The 18771-nt window shown below is 41.0% G+C and overlaps 1 long non-coding RNA gene across 1 annotated transcript; it reads right to left on the reverse strand.

Moving 5' to 3' along the window:
- Positions 1–11020: 11020 nt before the first annotated feature.
- LOC127780529 (uncharacterized) lies at positions 11021–12121 on the reverse strand. Its single transcript, XR_008018795.1, has 2 exons — positions 11603–12121; positions 11021–11239 (listed from the first exon to the last, which is right to left on the reverse strand). It is a non-coding gene; the product is annotated as an uncharacterized LOC127780529 (long non-coding RNA).
- Between the last annotated feature and the right edge of the window lie 6650 nt (positions 12122–18771).

Raw genomic sequence — 18771 nt, forward strand, 5'->3', positions numbered from 1 at the left:
TAAAGAAAAGTAACTGATAATAATCTAGACCACGAACGACTGAGGTGGTGTTTAGATACAGAGACTAAACTTTAGTCTATATCACATTGAATATTTGGACATTAATTTGGAGTATTAAACATAGACTACTTACAAAACTAATCTATTATATACTAAAAATGCATTAAACTTCCTATAAACGCTCTCAAGCCGCCACGTGGCACTTCTACAAACGCTCCTAGGCCGCCACGTGGCAATGTCTAATCTCACCGTCGATTTTCACTTAAATCGGTGGACCCGATTATTTAGACCATTAGATTAAATTAGATGTATTTGATTTAAAAAGAAACTAATACCTTACTATTCACCGGAAAAAGAAAACAAATTAAACTGATTTTAGTCCTCCCCTGTACCCCGCGCGGACATATGCATCCATCCCTGTATATATGTATGTACAGGTAACGTACTAACGTACATACGTAAGAATAGAAAACAATGAATCTTACCTTACATTAGATGTATTTTATTTAAAAAGAAACTCATACCTTACTTCACCGGAAAAAGAAAACAAAGACACTTACTTCACGGAAAAAGAAAACAAAAACACGAGTACTCCATATGTACGTACATACGTAAGAATTAAAAAACAATGAATATATTACCTATTGTTTATTTAAAGAAAAAAACTATGCACGGACTTACTGTAAAAAAAAACAAAGAAAAAACATACGTGTGTAGTACCATAAAAAATCGATTATCTTTAAAATAGAGTTTTCTAATATTTAAAGAAAATCTATTACTATATAAATTTAGGCAAATATCACTGCCGATTTTTAATTAAATTGGTGAACCAAATAGTTTAAACCATTAGATATATTTTATTTTAAAAACTAATAACTTATTACTCTATGTACGTATACGGGAGAACTATATAACAATTAGGCTAGAAAAAGAAAAAAAACATAAGTAATCCCTAAGTACATACGACTTGGAAAAATAAATAAAACTTAACCGCTATCCATCGAAAGTTCGGAACAAAGAAAAATCTACTCACGGTGGTCTTTTGAAATAGTATTTTCAAAATCCTTTACTATAAAAACAAAAAAACAAAAAAAAAGTGTATCATTCGAAAAAGATCGATGGTCTTTTGAAATAGCATTATCTACTATTTAAAGATAAATATATTACTCTACAAATTTACGTAAATATACGTAGTTAAACTAAATCTATATTATAAATATGAAATATCCCATCAATGATCTTTGTTCGTTCGATCTTAACATACAAGGCTGATATATATAATAATTAATGTTTTGATAATTTCTTATTTCACATCATATTTTAGGGTGTCAAATATCACTCGACAAATATACAATACTAATTTAAATTTACATTTGTGAAAATGAAAACAACACAATTTAGTTGTTTCATTTTACACCGTTAGATTAATTGTTTCTCCTATATACAGATATATGAGAAATATATAACTGTTGACCGAAAAAAGTACTCCGTACTTACATATGGTTGAAAAAAATAATAATGCTTATATTGTTTGCCGGAATAACATAAAACGTATTTATGATAAAGCCCAAAAAATGGGCAGTCCTTAAAAAAAATTTCTACAATTTAAAGATAAAAATATAATAATCTTCAAATTTACACAAATGTAAATATAAAATATCCAATCAATGCTTTTAAGTTTTCTATCTTTTAAATTATTTTAAAATTATATATCCAATTTGTGATCCGGTTGTATTCCTTTAAATAAATAAACTACTAATATCTATAGCCATAAATACATCACAAATATGGAGCTGGCATGTAATAATTAATGTTATCATAATAATTTCACATCATATTTTAGGTGTGAATAACACTTGACAAATATACAACACTAATTTAAATGTACATATGTATTCTCCAAATTACTAAAGGTGTCTCATGTGATTAGAAACAATAGATGTGGAAAACAAACCGGACACCGAACGAACATGCACTACAGTATACATATTTGTCAAAATATAATACGGTACTTTGGAGATTATCGTGGTAATATTTAGAAAATCACTGTCTTGGTTACGTATAAATTCTTCTATTGTTTTGGGATAAAATTTACCTCCTTCGATTTATGTGACAGGGGGAATATAAGTAATATAAGTCTATCTTTGATCAGATGAAGAAGTATCATTAGTTATATTTTTAATAGAAAATATATTTCATTAATATATAATAAAATTAAAATGTTACCTAAAGTCATCTATAGCATACAAAACAAAAAATGTTATATAAAATTTGGAAACTCCAAAAATTTTAAAAAAAATCACACACAATATAAATAGATATGAACTAACTCTATTATTGGGACATATTTTTTCTAATAAATTTGAGGATATACAGGTTCAAGTAATACGCCCAACAGTTATTAATGAACATACGTTTAAAATAGAGTAAAACAATATTTCAAAAATATCATTTACACATAAACATTCATAATAATAAAATTTCAAACAAGATTAAACAACATGCTCACGCGTATGCGCGGGCTACCTTCCTATTTACATAAATGAGAGCTAATTCGTGTGATAAATTTTTTAAGCCTAATTAATCTATAATTAGCACATATTTACTGTAGTATTACATATGCTAATTATGGATTAATTAATCTCAATAGATTTGTCTCGTGAATTAGTTCAGAGTTATGAAATAAGTTTTTATTAATAGTCTATGTTTAATACTCTAATTAGTGTCAAACATCCGAAAACTAAAAATCTGATCCAAACAGCCCCTGAATATTCTCGAACTAGCTTTGCACTAACACTGGGAAGCCAACGCTGAGGCAGACGTCAGGTGGGACGCCGAGACGGGGAGTCCTCACCGTTGCCGTGGTGACGATGTCGCCGTCCACTATGCCCCGCCGCAGGGCCTCCGCCGCAGTCATCTTATCGCGATGTCCTTCGCCTCGTCCGCATCCTCGCCACTGGCCTCCTCCGCGATCGGCTGACTACCACTGTCGTACCAAGCACAGCCTTACCGCCTGCTAGCTACATGCGCGGGCCTGGCCGCCTCGACTGGCCCAACCAGCCCAATCCCTTCGGCTCTCCGTCGACTACCTCTCCGCGCTTTTGTTCAACTCCCTCGCCCTCACCATGTGGAAGTCCGTCGTCGTGTCTCCACCTGGTCCCTCCGTGTCAACCCCAGCAGCATCAACCTCCACCCTATCGAGGCAGGCGCACCTTCTGTTTGACCACGCGCGGGAGGATACCGCGACAAGATGACGGCCGTGGAGGCTCTACGGCAGCATCGTGGACGGGAACCTAACACGGAGGTAGCAGAAATCGAACAAGGATCGAACCGGAGGATGGTGATCGAATGATCGATAAGGTCCGGAGAGGGCGGCGGAGCAGGGGCGAAGGCAGGCCAACTGACGAAGACAGTCCCGGTTAACTGGGCTCGGCCCTGGCTGCTGCACAGCCACCGCGGCAGATCTGGCGCCGGCAAGCCCGCGCCCTTGAGGCCTTGAGTAGTTGAGTCTTCTTGAGTCTCTCGACTCTTCCGAGGACGCCGAGTTGATGAGTCTTCACCAAATATCTTTTTTTTTTCTTTTGGAGAAAACAACTTATATGTCCAAATATGATATAATCATTGAACTATCATATAGTGTAATGTACGGAATTTCAGCTCAACTCGTTATAATGAAAATAAATTTATTCATGAACTGGTGTCAGTTTTTTAAAGATAGGTGACCTATGAATTTGTATTTTTTTCCCCTTACTCCTTCCGTCCCCCCCCCCCCCCCCCCCCCCAAAAAAAAAAGCCAATATGGACAGACCTCTCTCCTTCTAAGGTTGGCTTTTTTTTTTGACGGATGTAGTATATGTTTTCAATTGAAACTAGCATGGTTGCGCGGGCCAGCATTATTATATTTTCTCTCGTATAATAACATATATATTTTCTCAATGTATTATTTAAATATATTAAATTCACAACATAATTTTAAATTTTGTACTACCTTTACGAAACTACTAATGTATAATATTCATATTGTATTTTATATACGTATTAGTTATTAATTATTTGTAATATCAAATTTTAGTTATTTGTAGATTATATTCCTATATGGATTCTATACTCGTCTTTCGATTTTTTTTAATTTTGAATTTTCGTTATCTGTAAATTGTATTTCTATATAGACTCTAGGCTCTTTTTCCAATATTATTTATTTTTAATTCTGAATTTTTATTACTTCTAATTGTATTTCTATGTGTACTTTAAACTCATCTTTCAATATTCTTTAATTTTAAATTTCGAATTTTAGTTATTTGTAAATTGTATTTTTATATGAATTCTAAACTCTACTTTTAATTTTATTATGTTTATTCTAAATTTTAGTTAGTTTTAAATTCTTATATGGACTCTATATTAATTCTGAATTTCTATTATTTCTTAATTGTATTTCTATATAGACTCTAGTCTCCTCTTCCAATATTCCTTATATTTTTAATTCCGAATTTCTATTATTTCTTAATTATATTTCTATATGGACTCTATACTCTACTTCTAATATTCCTTATTTTTAATTTCTAATTTCTATTGCTTCTCAATTGTATTTCTATATGGACTCTAATCTTCTCTTCCAATATTCCTTATTTTTTAATTCCAAATTTCAACTAGTTCTAAATTGTATTTCTATATAGACTCTGTTTTTTCTTTTTCTCCGATTAATATGAGAATTTGTAGGCCGTGAGAGCGAACGTGGAGGCTCCTTTTTCTATTCCTTTAATAAGTTAATAGATGTGATTACAACATGCTATTGATTTCAATGATTATTTAAAATAAAAATTAATCATCAAATTGAGCTAAATAAAATTTTATCAAAGTAAATACTTTGTGTCCAAGTATTTTCAGAAATTTTCTTGAAATTATTTGAGCACTAGAAGTATTTTTCAAACTTTAGAAGATCATTTTGAGGATTAATTTAATTAGAGAAGTAATTAAAACTCCCTCTCCTTTCGGGTCAGAATTGGAAAAGTATGCTTTTGTCCCTCCTCCAACCGACCTAGTCGCCTCCTCTCCCTCCCAAAAGTCCAATCGGCTTCCCTCAGCCCCTCCTCTCTCTGGCGTTTGGGCCCCACACCCACAATGTGTCGTCTTTAAGATCGGGATGGAGTCCTCAGAGCATTTCCAACAGCCTCTCCAATTTTGACTCTCCAAATGTCTATTTGGCCAACTCTCCATCTAATTTGGCAAGTCAAACTCTTGTTTACTCGAACAGCCTCTCCATCTATCATCTCCATTACAAGTCAATGATAAATGGGACCCATATGTCAGCCTCAACATACCTTCTTCCATCTTTTTTTTCCCCACCCAAGGCCATACTACATCTCCCTTCTCCCTCCAGTACTACTTCCCCTTCCCTACTGGCGCACCTACCTCGGTGCGGCGACGGCGAACGGCGACGGCAACGGTGACGACGACTTGCGTGCTGACGGGCGGCGAGCGGCGGGGCGAGCTGAGGCGGGGCGACGACTGCGGCGACCGGCGGGGCAGGCGAAGGCGAGCGAAAGCCGGCGGCTATGGCGAGCAAAGGCCACGGCGGGGCGAGCGGAGGCGGCGCGACGGCCGCGGCGAGCGAATGCCGCGGTTGCGACGAGCGGAGGCGCCGAGCTGCGGCGGGCCGGGCGGAGGCTGCGCGACGGCTGCGCGAGCGAAGGCCGCGGCTGCGGCGAACGACGGGGTGGGCGGAGGGCGACGGCTGCGCGGCGGGGCAGGCGCCGTCTAAGCCTCCCGTAGCGGCGAGTGGCGGTGGGACGGCGCGCGGCGGAGGCGGCGCAAAGGGCGGCGGCGGCCTAGGGGCGACGGCGGCCGGCGCGGCGGCGGTCTGGGGGCGGCGGCTTGGGGACGACGAAGGCGCGACGGCGGCACGGCCGCACGGGTACGGAGAGAAAGAGGGAGGATGGGTGAGAGAGGAGAGAGATGGTGGGGCCCACATTTGGCTAGTCTGTTTGGATGGCCAAATTTGGCCAGTTGGGGGAGGAGTTTGGCCAGTCATTTAACTTTGCCATTTGAGTAGAGAGTCTGTTGGAGTGCTATTTTCTGCTGAAGTTGCTAAAATTTAACTTGGAGAGTTTGATGGAGAACCTGTTGGAGATGCTCTTATAGCACCCGACCCCATCTCCAGGCAATCCGACTCGATCCGGCCTCTCTATTGCTTATCCTCTAAAAATTGATCACGGAAACCAAATCCCCTTGATCTCCTTTCCTTTTTCCCTCAACTAATTTCGAAAAATCTTGAGGATTTGGGAGAATGACGACCCTGATCGGTGAACCAATCCATGTGTACTACTAACAACTAATGTACTAGTACCACTGCTCTATCTTTTGCTCCAACAATACAAATATATAGCAATCTTTAAAATGTTTTTTCTTATAACTACTTATCTAATCTACGATCCGACTACAACATTCTATTTTTTGAATCTTTATAACACCAAATCCACGCCTAGATCTAGCAGGGAGGCGGCCGGAGGCGGGGTCGGCGGCGGGCGAGGTCTGTCTCCGCATCGGCTGGATCTGGCTGGTCGACGACACGCGGCGGCGGGAGCTCCTATGGATGCGACAGCCGGCGCTGTGGGCGACGGAGGAAGTGGCTGGCGGCGATGATGCGACGGCGTGGAGGCACTGGAGACCGCGCCGGCGGTGGGGAGAGGGGGATAGGAGGCCGCGTCAGCGGCGGAGGTGGCGCCATGCGCGTGCGCTGGTGGCTGCGGTTGGCCGGCGAGGTCGAGGCTCGGCCGACAGCTCGTGATGGTGGAGGTAGCACCGGCTTGCCGAAGGAGTTGCGGCTGGCAGCCGTGCAGCGCGAGTAGGCATGGCCGGCGGCGTTGAGGACGGCCGGCGCGCGATGGATGCACAGCGGGAGGTGATGTCGACGGAGGTGAAGCCCGGTGAGGTGGCTGCATGCAGAGAATGGCTGGTGGGGGGCGCCGGTGCAGTATGCCCACACACCGGCGGAGGTTTTGATGGCGGTGGAGCAATGGAGTTTTCAGCGGTAGATTGGCAGGTGGTGAACGGCGGGTGAAAACCTAGGACGGCCTCGGGCATACTGACAATCAAATGGCGCTTAAATGCCATTCCCCTCCTAAGGGCATTGTCGTGCTGTCACACCCCAATCTAGCACCGCAGTACAACGGCACCTGATAGGAGCGTGTCGTAGGAAAAACGGCGCGAACCGCTTCCTATAAAACCGCGATTACAGTACCAGTCCCAGGACATAGCGCTGGTACCCACGGTGACAAATATGAATCATTGCAATCCTTAAATTTAATAGAGGACTTATTTACCTTAACTTAGGTTGCAACTCAGGACAGCCTGAGAATACAACCGATGACACGGACGAGGAAACACCAACGGCAGCGGCAGCGGCGGAACCAACGAACTAACACCCAACACCACAGGCGACGGCTGGGAACAAGGACGAAACCCTAATCTTCACTCCACTTCATCTTCACTTCAAGGTAGAGGAACTATATATATTTATATAGAGCAAGGGTGAGTACTTTCGTACTCAGCAAGTCACGGGAATTTAGGTGTTTGATGCAAGCTTGGAAGAGAGGCAAGGTTGTTTTACAAATCCTTTGTTTTGAAATCACTAAGTGGTTTACTTCTTTCTAAGTTTGGGCCGAAAAGAGACTTGCGTCTCGATTCGACTTTAAGAGATGTTTTTCAACAACTTATTAGGTAATGTACCGACCTCCCGGGTCAGATCATTACTTCTCGGCTCCCAGAGCCATTTCACTTGATTAGTCGGCTCCCAGAGCCTTTTTCATTTTCTGGGACTCCTAGAGCCCAGCTGCCCAGCAGCACAACAATCCGCTTCCACTCGGAAGGCCTAGTCTATGATGCCCGTAGACATCCCGAATCACACAGATTCGTTTCTTGACTACTTAGGTCATCCATCTGCCACATAAGCTGATTCTGGTAACGATTCCCAAACCACAACAACTTTTCACAAAGCACAGGTAAACAAATCTACGCTACAGAAAACACGTCACATCCGCCGATGACCGTGGGCACGGCTGTTCGAACAGTTGCGGCATATGCAGCTGCGCAATATACAGGCATATGCATGAGATCAATCTACATGCATACGAGGACAAGGACTAGCATGGGAGCAAAGGAAACACTACATGCATGCTTCGATGCCTGCTAGTAATTAATTAGCACAACTAATAACCAGAACCCACAGAGTTTTGGTCTGTACTCTGTAATTGATTGGATCTGTGACTTAGCAGTGTTGTGCATATGCCTGACCGATTGGTCCGCACGCTTCTTGCCTTTTGGGGGTAAAATTTGTGCACACCATCGGTGAATATATTCTACGTGTTCAATTCAAACTGTTGAGAATCTCATCGGGTTGATCAGATCAAATGGATATCTGTTTCTGCTTTATATGAGAATGAGATAGTGCATTTGGATAGTAAAGATGGGCAATAATGAGCTCATTTTTTACTCAGCGCACTTCTTTTTCCTCCATATAATATCAATACTGATGGTCCATTTTCTGCTAAAAGTATACCTCAGTAGCATGGCCATTAAAATTTTCTTTCCTTTGCAATGGACTATGGCATAAACATAACTGAATAGCTGCATATGCATGTCTTAATTATGAAGAAATTAAAAATAACTGATCCAGCCATGAACAACAATGTCTTATGCGCTGCCATAATTTATGATCCAGCATTAGATCTGAGCTAGGAGGTAATATCTGAACATCATCTCTGCTATTTGATGAACATCATATTTTCATCATATATACTTTCTTTTTCCAGATTTCCTGGTATATATTCACATATATAAATTGTGTAGATTTTAGTAGATCTTTTCAGTTAGAGCATGAAAAATATCATGGTTTTTAGATGGCTGTTGTAGGTCCAATGCTTCTCTTACAACAAAAGAAACCTGCTATATATTCACATATATAATTGTTATAGCTTCATAAAGAAGAAGTCAAGGCTGCAGGATGACGACGTTGCTGTGTAAGAATCGTGAAGAAGAAATCAAGGCTATAGGATGATGTTGCTGTGTAATTAAGAGTCATGAGAGAACATGTTGATATGAAGGGAGAGAATTTTCAACACCTTGCTGCAAAAATAAATTTGAAGGTTCATATTACCGTGACTTGCCTTCATTGCAATGGCTTTTGTCTCTCTTTTTTTATTTTTTTTTACTGAAGTACTCATTTTTCACTCCTGTTTGCTTTTGTGAAGTTCCGCCACCGTATAGAACTAACTAGCAATAATCGCCCGCAGCGTAGCGCGCGCATAAGAATAAGAGGCTGCAACTATATTCGAATAATTTTTGGCTAGATGCATCATATCTTGGAATTATATCTTGACTTACAGACTAATGTAGTTATCATAATATAATTCAATAAGCTATGGAGCTTGTTCCTGGTATTTTAGCCAAATACAACAGCATGGTGATGATAGTATATGATTATCTTAAGCATAGGTCAATTATCTGTCTTCATTGTTAGTCGAAGAGAGCTTGAGTTTCAGCTATTCAAAGTAGAAGGGGAAAAGGGAGGAGGGCAGCAAATCAGCTGAACATGATCATAGGAGAAGGTAACAAAGAAGCATGCCATTTCTAATTTTACATTCCCTGGAGGTAAAATGTTGTAAAAGCAATCAATAAGCCAAGGTTATCTACAAATAATTGTTAGTTGAAAATAATATGTAACATATAAATTTTTGAAGATCCTAAGTGAGCAACTTTTTTTTTCCAAATCGATGCATATGGGAAAGCTGGGTTACACTAAATGTTCAGCAATATATAAAGTTACAAAGACAGTTAGATTGTTAGCCCTAAACCATTAAAAAAACGTAAGCTAGAGCTAGGTAAATAAAAAATCAGTAATAAATTTGAAATAATCATCAAATCATGGATTATGCTTACCTGTTCAAAAGGATATACAAATTCTAGACTGAAAGTCTGGAATCTGCATACAAACTGGTATATGGTGGACACAACAAAACGGGTTTTTTGTGCTCACCTTGAGATTAGGAGTACATAGGTAAGCATGATCATAAAGGGAATCAAATCATGAAAATTTCATTGATCGTGAAAACACAATCTGACAGGAAGTAAAATAAACAACAGATTGAGTTTTCTAGATCAACATGTAACAACAATATTGTCATTATCTTATAAAAGGAAAAAAGGAAAAAAGGAGAGACAATATATGTGAGATGCATACAAATGGATAGGTGTGATTATGAGTTTGTATGTAGCATATATTTAAAAGCTTGTCATCGTTTTTGTAATGAACTGGTTTCGTTCAGATTAATAAGAATGATCAAAATAGGAAGTTGTCTTATAAAAGGGAAAAATGAGAGACAATATAGGTGAGATGCATACAATTTAACTAAGTCATAGTGCAGTGAAACTAAGACTATAATTATATATACTATTCATGTTAAGGATGCTATTTGTTAGGGGTAGAAGTTCATATGGGTAATCCATGCATTGATCCTTTGGGGTCACTTGGATGTGTTTAGCATTTAAACACCCTAGAAAGAAAACTAAGCTCCAGAATCAATTGTGGCACTAAAGATTAGGAGCAGATGAAGAAAATGGTGATAGAAGAAAGAATAATAGATTATTGCACAGGACTTGAACTGACTTAGTTAAAAACAACATTAAAATATAGTATTGGTCTAGTGAAGCTTTGGATAACATCAAATATATATTGAATTAAGCAAAACATAATATTTTTTTGGTTAGATGTACCTTAATTTGAAATTTATGGTGTTAGATTATTCTAGGTGCTACAATATGATTCACAGAATTATAGAGCTTGCTTCAGAATGACAGTTAAAAGAATAGCACAATTATATCCTATGATTACCTCAAGCATTACGGGACAATCATCTGTCCTCGCCGTTAGTGACAGAGCATGAAGCTTGTCTGCTGGAAATCAACAGCATAATCAAAATATAAGAGGGGCATCAAATAAGTAGAAAATGATCATCATAAAAAGATAAGACATTGAAGTCATTGTTGATTTGCATTACTTGGCAAGGAAAAAAAAGAACCATAGAATTTATAAATTTGTTCAGACAGAGGGATAAACCATTTAGCTATTTAAATACTGACAAACTTAATTAACTTATCCAAGCCAACAATATCATCTAGATTGTATGCTATTTCTGGGATGATGAGGGGTCAATATAAAACTGCGTCCATTTAGTCACTGATTGACCTGCACAAACGAAACAAACATCGCATCGAGGTAAGAAAGTATGATAATTAGTAAAATAACAAATTATAAGAACCATGATAGCATGATATGGAAATTAAAATGATATATAATAACTGAAATTAAGCTGAATTTGCTCAGTTTTTCTTTGTGGCAGCATGCAATGCATCCTCCATTGGAACTACGTACAGAATATGAAGTGCATATTGCACACACAAGTTTCAACAGAGCAAGTGACCAAGCAGGTAAATGAAAAATAAAAGTAGTGCATTTGCAGTTTTGCACAGGAGTCCACCGGCTGCAACCTTTGTGTGGGTCAATTTAGTTTTGCAATTGAAAGAGAGCGGAGAATGGAGAGGGTCGCACTTCGGAGACCTCGACGACGCCTTCCTGTTCGAAGAGTTGGGCGAGGCGCTCGCTGTCGATGTTGTAGGGTAGGTTCCCAACGTATACCTTGGCCTCCGCAGGCGGCTCCACGTACTCGCCGACCTCCTCTACGTCCTTAGGCTCCTCCGCAACTTCCGCGGAGGCCTCGACGGCTTCCTCCTCCTCATCATCTCATCCGCCGCCTCCTCGGCCTCCGGCGCGTACCCCTCCTCCTGGTCAGACTCCTCCAGTACATCGGACTCATCGGCGGCGCTGGGCTCAGCGAAGTCAAGCGCGGCGGCGGACGATGAAGAGGATTGGAAGGAGTCGGATGCAGCGAGCTGCGCGAGTGAGTGGCGGCGGGTGGAGCGGATGTGGAGGCACGGCGTGGACGGGGAGAGGAGGAGGAGGAATGGGGCGGAGGAGGAGGGGGAGGACTTAGGGAGGAAGGCGTCGGTGGCGGCTATGGCGCAAAGCGAGCGGAGGAGTATCCGAGGAGGGTGAGGCGGCGCGCGTGAGAGGAGGGCGAGGCCACGCGCATGAGAGAGGAGCGCGGCTAGGGTTTTGTCTCTTCATCTGCTAAAAAATGATCTAGACCGTCCAATATGCTTCCGCCGATCCTATGGCTCAGGAAGAGCAGCCACATGAACGGCCGGATCGACCTTAACCCTGCAATCGAGCGGATGACATTACCCAAACCTAACCGTGATTAACAGCAAAGGGAGGTGTTTTCTAAAAAATCAATGACGTGGCATGGCTAACTCTCAGCCATTCCCACGGCTTTTAAATAAAGTAATATTAAGACACGTGGTTCAATATCTGAATTCAGTAACTTTATAGCAGCGTGCAATATATGGAACTAATTTGTAAATATTTTGTGGAATGTCGTAAACATGAGCCAAGCTTTTAATATTTGTAGGCATTAGGATTTGAACTCTGGTGGGTAGAGTCATGCACCCACAACTCTACCACCACACTAGTGCTTTCCCACACTACTACGAAAACCATCTTTCATGGCGGCCATTTTGAGCTTTCGCTTGCGGCATTTGGCGCCGCTACAAAGCAAAGGCCAATGAAAATGTAGCATCTTCGCTGAAGGCGATAAACCACTAGAGGAGATAACTTTTCGCTGGCAGCCAGCTAAAGACAGCCGCTAGCGAAAATCATCTTCACTGGCGGTTGCCTTATGTGGGCCGCCAGCAAAAATAGTCTTCACTGGCGGCTGCCTTATGTGCTCCGCCAGCAAATAATAGTCTTCGCTGGCGGTTTCATTATGTGGGCCGCCAGTGAAAATTATTCTCCATAAAAAAAACTAATCCCCAAAATCTCTTTTTGCCAAAAAAAAAAGAAAATAAATCAGATTTTCGTAGCATGTACAGATTCAAATCCACATCCAAATTTTCGAGCATCGATTCAAATCCTCATCCAGAGTTCATTAGATTCAATTAACATGGAAGTGAACACAGCATACAAGCATTTTGAACATAAAAATAAAAAGAAAAACAACATCAACAGAAGAGAGGAAGGAGGTCGTCGACGCCGTCGCCGACCGAGCAGCCCAGCCACTAGCGAGACTGTGGGAGGGGGATGGGGAGGAGCTTGCCCACACCCCCTGTTGCCATTGTCGTCCCGTCATCGCGCCCCCGCCCCTCGTCGCTGTTGCCGTCCCATCGTCGTTGCGCCCCCACGACAGCTCCTGCCGTCGCCGCTGTGCATAGTGTGTCTTACCTAGTAGTAGGAATAATTTAATCCCTATTGCCTCCTCTTCTACCACATTGTGGATGCCTCGTGCCATTGATCCCATGGATACTAGTACGAGCTGTCCGTGTAGGCTGCCTTCTTATATATTAGTATACTCATGTGATAGAGGTTGCGAGCGCAGTAAAGGAGCTAGAGCAAATTAGAGGATGTGCACCACACTATTCTAGTATTAGAGTACTCAACGGTAATAAAATAAGTACATCTATTAATTTTTAGCATCGTTAATTTGATATAAGCAATGCAAATAATAATGTAAGAAATAAAATTATAGCGATGAAAGAGATTATCAAAATGGGAAACCCAAATGATAATACTCCCTCCGTTTCACAATGTAAGTCATTCTAGCATTTCCCACATTCATATTGATGCTAATGAATCTAGATAGGTATATATGTCTAGATTCGTTAGCTTTAATATAAATGTGGGAAATGCTAGAATGACTTACATTGTGAAATGGAGGGAGTATTAGTTAGTATAGTTAAGTGAAAAAGACAATGGAAATCACAAATAAATGGTTACCCAAACTGAAAAACTATACAATTTGACATCATTGTCTTAGAAAAAACATAGTTTAACGTAAAAAAAAAGGAATATCCAATAAGATAAATATAATATATCTAATTTGTTTATTTTATTTATTTATATATATATATATATATTACTGAGAGCTCAATTAGATGTCGACATAAATATTACATATTTTAAACCGTGTATCTAGTAACGCAAAATCAATGTAGCAAGTGAAGAGATGGCAATGCTAAATGTGGCTAGTAACGCAAAATCAATGTAGCGAGTGAGGAGATAGCAATGCTAACTATTCGTCGCCATACTTACCGCATTGACCACTTAGGTAGGATACATAACTTTGAGTCATGTTATAGTATTATACCTCGTCATATTATTTACCCTTATTAGATCTCGCCATATTATCTACCCTTATTAGATCTGACATAATCATTCGATCAATAGATCTTGATTCGATCAATAGAGGTGACACAATCATTCGACCAATAGAGGTGACACAATAAACCAGGCGGCAGTGGCGGCGGTTGAGGAGTCGGCAGAACACCTAGCTACCTAGGCATCCATGGGCTTTGGCCGCGGTATGTGCCGATGCCACGGTATGTGCCGTTTGTTAAATGCTGTGTGTCACTTACATCATAGCTGCGACAACTTCTACTGCAGTTAAGATCAGCGTGCCCTTTTATAACCGTTAAATACGATTAAATTATTACAATCTTTAATAAGATTATCTCAATTTGTATTAAATTCTTACATTAACATATATTGTCCCAAAATGTAGATATTTTTGAGGTGGTCATGAGTATTAAGAAAATTGATGAAAATGATTAGAGGAAGGTTGTGATTGGTTAAGAAGAGGAAGTAGGTGAGAAATTAAATGAAAGTCGGTGAAAATGATTGGAGGAAGGTTGTGATTGGTTAAGAAGAAGAAGTAGGCGAGGAAATTAAATGAAGAATGATTTCTGTTGACGCACGTGAAAACTAGGCAATAAAGTTATAACACCGAGCATTTCGATAAATTACTTTGCTCAAACTGGGACCTAACATCACCCGCAGTAAATTTTTGAAATAACATTCATCTATAAGCAAAATTACTTCCAAACATCACTTTGGTCGTTAATGTTAAAAAGAAGCAAAATTATTTTCAAAAGCATTGTTTCCATTGCTATTAAAAATATATAAAAAAAACTTTTTTTGGTTCACACCTACTCACCTGAGGTACGTTTTATCAACTTATCATTTAATGCTTTATTTAGTGAGCAACAATTGTAAAACAGTAGGATGTATTGCTGTAAACATAACCATTGTTGGGTTGAGATGTCAAATTTTGTATGTTGCATTATGTATTAAAGGAGTGTCTTCTTATCTGAAATGTTAAGTTCTTCAATTTTTTGTTCAGTATGGGAGTTTTCACAGCGAATGGTTAATGGTTTCAATTTTTTGTGGTATTTTATAGGTGTTTGATGGCTATGGTCGTACATATGAAGCATCTTTTGATCAGAAGAACTTACGAAGGACCATGGTTGATGCTTGGTTGACTTCCCCAGCAGCATCACAATGTAATCAGGAGTGCATTTTGGCAGGTAAGTTCTGTAGCAAGTATCTCAAAATGTTATTCTGGTGGTACTCATAAGATTCAAAGGGTTTGACCTCAGGGACCATAGGATCTGTCCCTTGTGCTGCCGCCTCCACCATGAGGGGGAGAAGGGAGGGCCAAGCAGGAGGAGATAGCGGGCATGGCCTGGTTTCACGACAGACGCCGGGAAGGAGGAGGTTGGAGGTCGAAAGGGAAAGGGTTTATGATGGCCGCAACTTGATGCCTTGGCGACAGCTCAAGCGGTGTGATGGTGGTGTCATGGCCTCCAGATCTGGCAGCGAGGAGGTTGTGGCGGCGCCTCGGGTTCTGACCTTCTGTAAGCTCCTTCTGCCCATGTAAAGTTTCTGTAAAGTTCTCTCTTGTGTGATGTCTATTCAGGCCCTCCTCCCCATGATTCTTTGTGATTGTGTTGGATCCACTCATTTTTGTTAAAGATTGATTCTGTTGACCGTGTTAAGATTTATTCGAGGCACAGGCTCTTGCTTCAGTTTATGTGATGCAGAATGTTGGAGAAACGAGAACCGGGGTCCTCCTTCCTCCGGGTCCCTGGTGCATCGTTGGCTGTATATTTATGCAATCGATTTGGCCTGACAAAAAATAATAACGCAATATGATATAAAATGTGTTCCCATTGCAACACATGAGTGAAATTTCAAATGGTATTCGAGAATTCAAATTTGAAATAGTAATATCGATCTAAATTTGATAAAAAAAATGTATCAAAATTTGGTGAAAAATGTCATATAGCTGAGGGTTGGCATATGACCTAAATCGAAAAGGTGTACCTTGGCTACAAAGGCTTAGTTGTGTCTAGATTATCCAAAATTAATCATGCCATATAATTCACTTAATACTTTATATCTTTTAATTTGTAAACAAAATATCATTTGGTAACAAAATACTAGCTCAGTAGCTCTCAGGGCTCATATTTATCTTTGATGAATCATGAAAGGGCTATCGGCGGGGTAAATATCGAGCTTTGAACATGATTTCTTTTGATTTCCGTTGCAACGCACGGGCACACAACTAGTAAAAGGTAATATCTTGAATGTTCTTATTTATCTTAATTTAGTGATTGTATTGTACTTTTTATGTGATTAAAATATATAAATATAATATGTGTTGTGTTTGGTTATACTTATGGAGCGAACATATCCGCCCCATCTTTTTTGTAAAGCTGCATCCGCCACTGACTAGGGAGAGAGGAAGCCGATGCATGCGCGGCTGGGTGAGGTGCCAGATTCATGCGTGACTAGAGAGGAAGCGGATGTGCGCGTGGCAAAGGGAGAGAGGAAGCAGATGCACTTGATCTATTGGGTTCGGTGGCGGTGGTGGGTAAATTTACATAAAATTGTAAGGGTAGTGGGTCTTTAGCCACCCAATAATATATATATAAAAAAACATGTTTAGAGGAGATTGCCAGATTATACTTGTCTAGTTTGTAGATTATGATAATCTATCATAATAATCTACTTGTTTGTTTTAGAATATTGCTAATAATTTATATTATAATAATCCTAAGCTAAAAAAAATACTCTTAGAATTAAAACGACAAGTAATTTAAAATGGAGGAAGTGCTACTTCAATATGAATATATGTTCTACCCTAAAAAAAATGAATATATGTTCGATGTCCAGACCAGTGTGCTGCAAAGATTAATTTTGCTAAGTACGAACTCATCTATTCATCGCGAGCACTCGATGATGGCATTGTGCATGGCAGGCGGTGACGACGAGGACGACGTGTTCGTCCGCGTCGGCCAAGCCTTGGTTGTTTCGCCTGCCATACCGTCTGGTTGACAAGCGCCGCCATCCCTGCATTGCGATGCGGCTGTTCCGTCGCCGTCGCCGGCCACGTCATCCTCCTCGTCGTCGTCGAAGAGCTCTCCGCCTTGGACGTACACGCCGGCGAGCCTCCCGACGGCGAGCTCCATCCTGACCTTGTTCCTGGCGTCGGACCGCAGCCACCCGGCCACCACCTCAGCCGCCGCCCTGCACCGCCGCCGCCGCCACGGCGCCCAGCACCACCGCGCCGCCTTCGTCTCCGCCTCGACGGCCGCCTCCATCTCCCCGACGAGGTCCTCCAGCTCGTTCGTCGCCCCGTCCAGCCGCAGCTTCCACTCCAAGCGCGCCACCCGCACGTCGGGGTCGTCGTCGTCGTCGCCCTCGCCGCGCCCGCGCCCGCCGCCGCCGAGCGGGAGCGCGCGGAGCTGCGCCTCCACGACGTCCAGCGCCAGCAGCGCGGACTCGTACCTGGCGTAGTCGTCGTCGAGGAAGGCGCGCAGCTTCTTCGCCGCCGCCGCGATCGCGGCGGACACCAGCGCGCCGAGGTCGTCGCCCGGCGGAGAAGGAGAAGGAGAAGCCATGTCGCTCCGGTCGGTCGCTCGTCGTCACGGCAAACCACCTGCCGATTCCGGCCTTGACTTTGATTTATAGTAGCGGCATATGCAGGCGTGAGTGCACGTGCACGTACGTGTCCGAGCTGGTTGCTGATGTGATCCACTTCCACCATGTTTCGGACTCGATGATGGGCCGCGCGAGGGGGGCGGAGTAGTGGGCTTGATGGGCTGCGCGCTACAGATTGGGCTGGCTTGGTGCGCGTTGTGAGAGGCCCAGTTCGGCTTAGGTTCTATCTATTCCCCGGGAAGGGTTTTTTTTTATTAATTACCAGAAAAGAAAATACCCGTGTGTTGTAACGGATGAAGGTTATTTTAATCTTATTATTGTTATACGGTTTAGTTAAGGTGAAATTCACTGTGGGAATTCGCCTGAATATATACCTTTTTTAGAAAATCATGATCAATTTAGCATGCGATTAGGAGTCCAATCGTCTCAATTTAGCATGTGATTTTTTTTAAAGATATTTCTTATACAACTCCTTCTATATTTTCAAAAGAGAACGAATTTAAAAACTGAATCAAATACGAATATGTATTTCCAAAAGTGAACGAAGTTAAAAACCGGCTCATACACGGATGACGTACCAAAGTATCGGCAAAAACATTTTTAATTTTTATAATAGTAGAGATTTCGGCGATTTTTTTGGTCTATGATTCGAATTGCAGTATGCTGTTACTCCTCCGTTTTATATCATATTAGTTTTGACTTTTTTCACGTTTGATCAAGTTTATAGAAAAATTTAGCAATATCTGCAACACCATATATTAGTTTAGATAAATGTAATATTGAATAGTATATTTCAAGTAATATATTTGTTTTATGTTAAAAATGTTGCTATATTTTTATACAAACTTAATTAATCTTAAAAAATTCTAAAATATTAAAACAAC

Source organism: Oryza glaberrima, chromosome 7, assembly GCF_000147395.1.
Source record: "Oryza glaberrima chromosome 7, OglaRS2, whole genome shotgun sequence".
NCBI classification, from domain to species: Eukaryota; Viridiplantae; Streptophyta; class Magnoliopsida; order Poales; family Poaceae; genus Oryza; species Oryza glaberrima.